The sequence below is a fragment of the Calidris pugnax genome, unplaced genomic scaffold, assembly GCF_001431845.1.
Source record: "Calidris pugnax isolate Ruff unplaced genomic scaffold, ASM143184v1 scaffold69, whole genome shotgun sequence".
Taxonomy (NCBI): Eukaryota; Metazoa; Chordata; class Aves; order Charadriiformes; family Scolopacidae; genus Calidris; species Calidris pugnax.
Window position 1 is genome coordinate 2,530,570 of NW_015090859.1, and position 8,619 is coordinate 2,539,188.

The 8,619-nt window shown below is 42.2% G+C and overlaps 1 protein-coding gene across 1 annotated transcript in view; it reads right to left on the reverse strand.

Annotated features, from left to right (window-relative positions):
• The window catches only part of ARHGEF7 (Rho guanine nucleotide exchange factor 7), a 138,187-nt gene extending 129,977 nt beyond the window's left edge, over positions 1-8,210 (reverse strand). Inside the window, exon 1 of the mRNA XM_014944127.1 lies at positions 8,192-8,210. The gene's annotated coding sequence lies outside the window, so the exon portion shown is untranslated. The remainder of the gene's footprint in view (positions 1-8,191) is intronic.
• Between the last annotated feature and the right edge of the window lie 409 nt (positions 8,211-8,619).

Consider the following 8,619-nt stretch of genomic DNA (forward strand, 5'->3'; position numbering starts at 1 on the left):
GGGCAGGAGAGAGCAGAAGTGGGAGCAGACCTCCTCTTAGCTGCTGACACCAGTTAAACTGGCCCCCTTGGTTACACATAAATTCACCACCAGTTAATGTTACACTGAGTCACCAATAATCCCACCGTTGAATATTTTTGTTATTTCAATTTGATTTAATTTTCATGGCTTCAGAGGAAGCCGTTCAGCACCTCTGGAAGCCCTGCTTCACAGATGGACAAGGGGAAAGCATTTGCACCAGCACTCAAACTCTGCTCTGGGACACCTAGAGCCCCTATTCTTAAAACTTTGTAGAGGGCAACTTGAAAAAAAAAAAAACGAAAAAAAAAAAACCAAAACACCACAAACAGTATTAGTGCACCAGGGTCCTATTTAGACAAGTCTTGGCACACTTCAGACACCCTAGAAACTGAGGACTGTCTAATTTTTTCCAACGCTGCAAATGCCATCAAAAGAAAATTGCCCCTCACACACTCCCCTTCCATTCACCTGCTGACTGATCTGCATGAAGGAATCAAGCCAGCTAAGATCCCTTTTTGGGGAGATGAGAGAATAGGGGGGAAAAAGGAAGTTAAAATTTAATTAAAGCTAAGGCAATGGTTTGTTTTTCAGCAGTACCAGCCTAAAAGAACAAGAGATACTACTTTTGCTGGCACTTCCAGCTAACAATTCTCTAAAATCATCATGGAAAACAGCCTAGGAGTTCTTGTGAAGCAAGAGTGGACATCACATGGAGAAGACTTGACCAGGCAGGATTTTTGCAAGATATTTAACATGTATGTATCTGAAAAAAAAACCTATTAAGCATGTCATCATCATGTTCTCACTAACCACCACTAGTCTGATTATCACTCTCATGCCTTCTTCCTTAAGGAAAGTAAGTCAGGGGTAGGAGGTAGAAAATAAAGACAGTGGGGGGCAGAGGAATAAAAATTTTAAAATATATATATTAAAAATTACTCAGCATTACCAGAAGAGGATCTGTGAAGGCATCCTTCACAACAGGAAGTACACCAGCCAGTAATGGCACATATTTGTTGTTGGGTTTTCCCCCCCTCTATTTTTTTCCTTCATTACTGCACCTAAGGCATTTGCATTACTACACTCTACCTTTCATAGGGCCGGTGAAGCAAGTAGCACTGAGGATTTGTTTTGCAGCAGTGGCTTGGCTCAGTTTTTAATGTTTTGTTTCTAAATCGGACTCTAAAGCAACTGCTACTTCATAGTTTCTAAATACTCCACTTCATTCAAAGAAGCGCAGCCAACTGGATGATGAAACAGAGCAACACTCTACACTGTGCGAAACACACAACAGTCAAAGAACTGGAAGATGTTTGTTGTTTTTTTTCCACTTCAGCTGAAATTTAGGGAGGAGGAGGATTAATCAGAATTCCCCCTGCTAAATGTGAACCTCTGGCCCCAGTCCATCAGGAAGCACAGGGTACTCTGAGAACACCTCCCCTCCCTCCCGCTGGCCCCAAAGGACAGGGCAATGCCAGCCTGCCCGCTGGGACACTGCAGCTCTCCACAGCAGCCCACCCAGGGGAGCAAAGAGAGTGGCCACTGGGCTGCCCAGACACACTCTCCCCACTCCCCCCAGCAAAGGCTGCCAGTGGGGTAGAGCCACGCATGGAAAACCCACCCTGCACCAGAAGGGATGTCCCTCTTCCTTCCAAGCCACCAGTGCTCAGGGTGGTGTATTTGTGCTTGGCCCACGAGATGGCACTGATAGAAAGACTTTGCTCCCTCTTTTTCCCCCCCTCTCTCCCTGCCTCCCTCTGCCACCAGGCTCCCTACTGGCCCTGGACTGATTCAGAGGAGGACTGCCACCTACTGAAACATCACATCATCTGCCCACACAGCTGGGTTTCCCTCCTCACCTGCCCTCAAGTTACCCAGACAGACAGGTAGGCATGAACTGAGGCAACACAGCTGAAGACAGTCTATTTTCAGGAACGAGACCCTGAGGTTTTCAGCACTACAATTTTCTCTGTTACCTAGTATTTTTCAGTATTTCCTGAAAAAGTGAAGACCTGGAAAAAGCTAGCAGTGTCAAAAACCCACGATGCTTCCCACACAGGCAGGCTCCTGCTCTCAGTAATACCGACAGGATCAGCCCAACATCTGATGAAACATCTAAACACAGTTAACTACAGCGAAATAGAGGGTTCAAGCTGAAACATGTGAGAGCTAGAGCTATCTGGGTATTCAGCTGAACCGGTAAGAGAAGATTAACTCCCCTCAAGGAAAAGGAAAATTCACCATATTCTAATATGCCTTTTCCTTTCAATTAGAGGAAATGAGCAAGGCACCTTTCTCTCTCCTCTCATCAACGCAATCTTGCAAAATCAAGCCTGTGAAACCTCCTCTCCACAGCAAAATGCAGATCACCTTTCCCACACATGCCAAGACATTTACAAGCGAGCAGAAGTCAGGAAGAGTTGCAAAGCCGGAAACATTTAAGAAATCAGAGCAAGTCATTGATACAATATAAAATCTAGCTCTTCTTTTTCACATAATCGATTTATGTTGAATCTTAAGTCCCAAGCAAAAAATCAAAAGAAGATTCTGCCACGATCCCAGTAAACAAAAGCAGCAGCCTGTATTGCAGAACTAGATTCTCAGTCCTCATCTTAGGTAATATCCAAAGCAGCCGTTCTGCTAGAGATCTCCCCTTGCCAAAGAGATGCAACATATTCAGTTGTTGTCACAAGAGGAGAAAGTTTCCTGAGCTCCTGCAGAGACCAAGCACTGCAATCTCATATACTGCAGGATGCACTTCAGCTATGAAGACCTGATTAGCCCAAAAAACCACCTTAAAAACAAACATCAGATCTATATAATTAGATCTGCAGATACTCAAGTTTTCTTCACACAGAACAGCACCACTTATAACAAACTTTGTAGAGAGGTACATCTTTTCTTCTCCCTCTGTCACACACAGGCTTGGAAAATCCAGCTGACACCTAATAACAAGGTAATCATCTTCAGTATACACACATGTAGTTGTAGACTGCAACGTTTATCTGAATTCCTATCTTCAGTATGCGTACCACCTGATAAAAAAAATATCTTACAAGTCTTCAAAACTATTCCAGAGAAGTGTGTGTGTGGGGAGAGAGCCTGAGACTTCTGAAGACCAACTTCACAAGCCATTTGTAAAAACCACAACAGCAACTAACAAGACCATAGCCATCCTCTGTGAAGGAAAGAGGCAGAGAGGCAGGCCCTGACACATCCGCAGACCTGCTTTCTGACACACACTTCCCTGCTCAGCACTCGCCTCACAGCAGGTGCAGCACTGCCCCAATGCCATCTCCATTCCTCTCTCTCACCACCCAGCCTGCCCTACCTGCTGTCGCTCTCCTGCTGGGAAGGACAGAGCAGCTCACCTGCTCTCCTCCTAAGAGCTGTCTTCTCATGCAACATCCCCACCACCCCTGCACAGCTCGCTCCTTGCTCAGAGCTAATCAGAAGTCCCTCCTCCCACAGCTCTCACCCTTCAGAAAGCCAGCAGAGAGGAGCCCTTCCTCACTGCACTTCACACCAAACAGCTGGAGGGCAGGACAGGGCTAAAGAAATTAAGAGAACAAGAACTCCTCTGACAAGTCAGGAAAACAGTGTTAAGTCAGCAGCCTCTTCTGCCTTTTTCCTCCCTCAGGGACTTGGAAGCTCTGCCCAAAACCCTCCTCCCCTTCCAGCCTTCCCTACCCACCCTTCTCTCCCAATTTTCCTAGTTTCCACGCTTTCCCTCACATGATGAACACCTCCTCTATCAAAGCAGCACTGAAACCCTTTTGTGAAAACAGTTTGCTATATTTGAGCTTAAGAGCACAACGCTGAAATCTTCTGTGCATTCTAGATTAATAGTGCAATACATTTTAATTGCTAGATGAAGGTTCATTTTATTCTTAAGATCCAAACGAGCGCCACAAATGAAGCAGTTACACTGAAGCCTCTCCCAAACCACAGAACAACTCCTTTGCAAAACTGCTCTGAACAGATGTAGATGAGATAGAATATACAGCAGTGTGTCACCGCAACTCGTCTTGTATGAGCTGACCTCCAGGACATGTCTGAAACATTTTTGGATGTATTTTGACATGCCAGACTCACCCTCGTGTCCGGTTCATCCTGCAAATGGATCTGCACCTGCAGCCAACTCACCGTGCCAGACAGACCGTACAGGCACATGCACTTACATTTGCGTTCAAAGCATCACATCAGCATGCAATACAAAAGAAATGGCAGGAATTAAAATATTTATGGTCCAATTCAAAGTTTCCGAATTATTTTTGACTTGGGAAATATTGAATATAGCCCTTAAGTAGTAAAAAAAAAAAAAAACCAACCCCAAATAAACTAGCACATTTCCCAACCCCATCTGTTAGAGTAATCCTCACAAACCTGAATCCACTTTTGTCATTTGCTAGCCCTTTTTTTTTTTGTAAAGTCTTTTAAAAATTATTCAATATCAGGTGCTTTTGAACATGTACCCTAATAAGGAGAAGCACTTTTCCTATTTAATGAAAGCCACAGGAATCACTTCAGTTAAGAAGCGATAGCCCAACATACACTACTGGTGATGCAACAAGCTTGGCAGAACCACAAAACAAAAATTCTCGTGGGAAGAGAAGGAAGGTTTACGTGAGCAGGAAACTGTGTGAGGATCTGAAACGCTACCATGTACATTCATGTTTTAAAGGATAAAAATGTAATTTTTCTGATGCTTCTGATACCATCATTTCCCCCTATCCAAGACCTTATATTCCTGCCTTTCTCTGTCACCTCCTCAGCTACCATGACACCATGTATACAAGATGAGGAACCGGTTTGACAGTTAAAAAAAAAAAAAGACTATTTTTCCACTGTTCTATTTGTAAGACACCCTTAAAGTAGTATTCAAAGGCTTCTCCTCAACAAGAATACAAAAAATCTGATTGCAGTCCTAAACTACTATGCACATCACAGGAATACTTCACATCATAAAAAGAAGTTATTCTATAAAAATAATGTAAATAGTCAATAAAAACACCCTCCCGTCTTCAAAAGTCTCCAAGATGTGCTAACATGGCCTTCCAATCATTCAAGTCAGGCTGTACTTCTCTATTATATGTGACAGGCAAATCAGACTGAAAAGAAAAGACTTGAGAAAGAAATACATGAAACACTGATTTTCAGATTTTTCATATTAACATGCGAGAAAATGGATAGAAATTGGGGGTCAGGGAAATACAGTGACAGTGTAACTTCTTTGTATAGTTTTTCCCTTTTGGAGAAATCTACCAGTAAGATCTCAGCCTCCACATAAAACTTTCAAATGTGTGGTCTATAAACAAAGAATAGTAAACTTTAAAAACCCAAAATTCTGGAAAGTGCTTATGACAAAATCATGAAGGCACTCAGCAACCCACCTTCTGGCTTAGAAAGACCTTCTGTTGGAATAAAACCAAGAGCAAACCTAAAGAAAATATTGTTCTTGACAAAATAAAGACAATAGTCCAAACAACAGCTTGCAAGGAAAGGAGTAGGTGAGTGATTGAATTTCAGTATCATCATCACAAGATTGGCCTGTAGCTCTTCAATACTAGAATCCTAGTCACTCCTAACTCACTAACAGAACTCAGCTAAGTCCATCTATGCTAATAGCTTAGCTATACACCTTCCTTGTCCAAGGAGGTCCTTGAAACCCAACTTACAGAACACCTTTTCAAGGCCACAACAGTAGTAGGACTACAGTTGTAACGATCTAAAGAAATACACGAGGCTCAGAAAAAAAGGAGTGTCACTGTAAAAGATGAACTGCTTTGGTTAGGGTAGGTGTGAGGGAAGACGAGAGACATGCAAGTTTGCCCCCAAAAGATTAGCTGGTCTAACAGAATGACACTGGCACCCCTTACAAGTTTTTTCCCCAAGGCTAGAGCTGCCTTACAGACATTTGTATATCTTGATAGAATTCATTGCTCACAAGATTCAATATCCCAAATTTGCATGCAGTGTTCTGAACCTTAAGGGCAAATCCTTCTGATACAAGAGATTCAATAAACAAGCAATATTTCTTCTTAGTCTGCATGAGACTACCAAGTTTGCTTTATTTCTTCTTTGGCCAGTTTATTGTAGAAATAATCCTCTGTAATAAAATGACCATCCTGAATCCCAGAGGCAAGCAAGGTCTCTTGCCAGGTACTGAAAAGGTTCTTGGATCCATGACTTGTCTATCTTTTTCCACTAGGCACTTACCATCTTTCCCATCAGTATAAATGTCAGAAATACAAATATTTTTGAGCTCAAAAAACCTGTTAACATTAGGTACTTGCAGATAAACTGGCATTGATCTTTTATTTGATGAAAGCCAGAAGAAAAATGCTGCAAGACACTACTCATGGAATTTGATCACGTAGAGGTTGATACTGTTCACAGGATGTATCAAGCATTCTGCCCTTTAAACAACAGACACTAACATGTCTTTCTATTAACCTATTTTTGCTGATTATTCTACGTTTAACTGCTCCCCAAACAAACTTCTCTGCTGTGATTTCTCCAGGGCCTCTTTTTGGCCCTACAGGCTATCAAGCCGCTCTGGTCAAATGATGAGGGAAGACCGCATTACATTCAGGAAGCTAAAACTCCTTTGAAAGGAACAAAACTGGAGTAACACGATACAGATACAAAATAATCAGTACAGCAAAACTTATTAGGGCTCAGATAGGAACAAATGCTCTGTGACCATCACCTTTTTATTTTTCTCTCTTTTGCCAGACTTTTGTGGAAGATACTGTATACATGCAGTGTGTTCCTTATTAACTACACGTATCAACCCATATTCTTCTAGAACAGAATCCATCACGTGCAACAATTGCCTAAGACCCTATTTTGAAAAGCAGATCATTTTTGTCAGAAGGGAATATGGCCAAATGTCTTCCTACACAAAGATAAAACTGTGGGGGACAACACCCTTTAAAGCAAAAATGGCAAGAGCGTTATATAGCAAACAGCCTCTGCCTAAGGCAAGTGTGCACAGTAAGTTGAGAGCTGACAACAGAGGCAGCTATTCTACAGTCCCTTCTATCTAAATAGACATTCATCAGAGGCAGTGAAGCTTCAAAATAGAATAAACTACTCAACACTATAATTATTCTAAGCAAACACTGTTTGCTAAGAAACTATTAAGTTTCCAAAAGGGAAAAATAATATGGAGTTGCAAATTCAGTTCCTGGTTGAGGTCTTAGGAACATCTTTTTTTTTCATTAATAGGACTCAGCTCTCTATATCTGCATATGAAAAACATGTATTAAAAATAATTAAAAAAAAAAAAACCAAACAAACACTTGGAGAACATTCTTCTGGTTATTTCTTGAAACTTGCTCTGCTTTGCCAACCCAGATTTCATCTTACAAAGGATTGCTGCAAGCTCCAGATTAAATACTCTTCTTGGTCTAGAACACTTAAACATCAAAAAATACTGAGGGGGGTAGGAAGGGAGCCACTGGTTTCCTTTGAGGAATAGCAACCCTTTTCATTAGAATTTGAAATATCTTTTCTGAATATCCTATTATTTTTCTATCGGCCCAAGCTTACTTGGAAGTAGGAAGGAGGAGGTAAGAAGAACAATTTTCAGACATCAGAACATTTCCAAACAAAGTTTTTCACCTCCATCCCTTATTTTTAGGGTAAGAATCCAACAGCCATCATGTTCCCTAACAGAGGAAAGCCATCTACTGCTGTGCAACTTCCCATTAACCACTAATTCTTAAACATGCCATAATAAAGTCTCCAAAGCTGGAACCATGCAGCGTTCCAGCAAGGAACGGAGCTCTGACACAGTTTTGTAAAATTACAATTTCTACTACTTCCAAGATGAAGATCTGGAAGCAAAAAGTGCTTGTGCAATCCTGAACCTAGTCTAACCAAGCCAGTACTGAGTTTTTACCACACTCACAAGATTACACACAGAATCATCTGACCACATAACGCAGATTCAATACCAGGCTCAAATGGACCCCTTATAGAGCCATGCAAAACTCCACATTATGGAACACTTGTTAGGAAAAGCACCACATTGGTGCACAGAACAAGGTCACATCCCCCCACACCACTCCAGAGCTTCCTCTAATACCTGTATTATCCAAATGTTTCTGCTATTTAAGGTATCACAGACATATCCACCACTTCATCAAATATTTATACTCACCGTTCGCTCATAATTAATTTGCCCTCTCTGAAAAATATCCCCTTCACTGCTTCCAGGGATGGTCTTCACACTCTTTGCTCAATGCCATCTCTAAACCTGATCGCAACTAAGGAAGCATGACATAGATGCTGCACAGAGGAGCTATGGCATCTCCCCAGTTCCCACAGCGAGGAAGGCAGAGATCCACAAGGGCTGACTCACACCTCCTTACAGGAGACAGGAGAAAGAGCCCAGGATCAGCGGATGGCCGAGAGGCCCCTGCCAGCTACTCACTGGTTGAATCCAGGTTGCCATTCCTCTCACCTTTGGCCACAGCTAGGGGTCAGAAAAATTAATGAGAAAACAACAGGGAACGGCTAACGTACAAGCCATAAATACACACACAAGAAGCTCCATAAGCCCAAGCATTTGTGCCCCTTCCTGCCAGC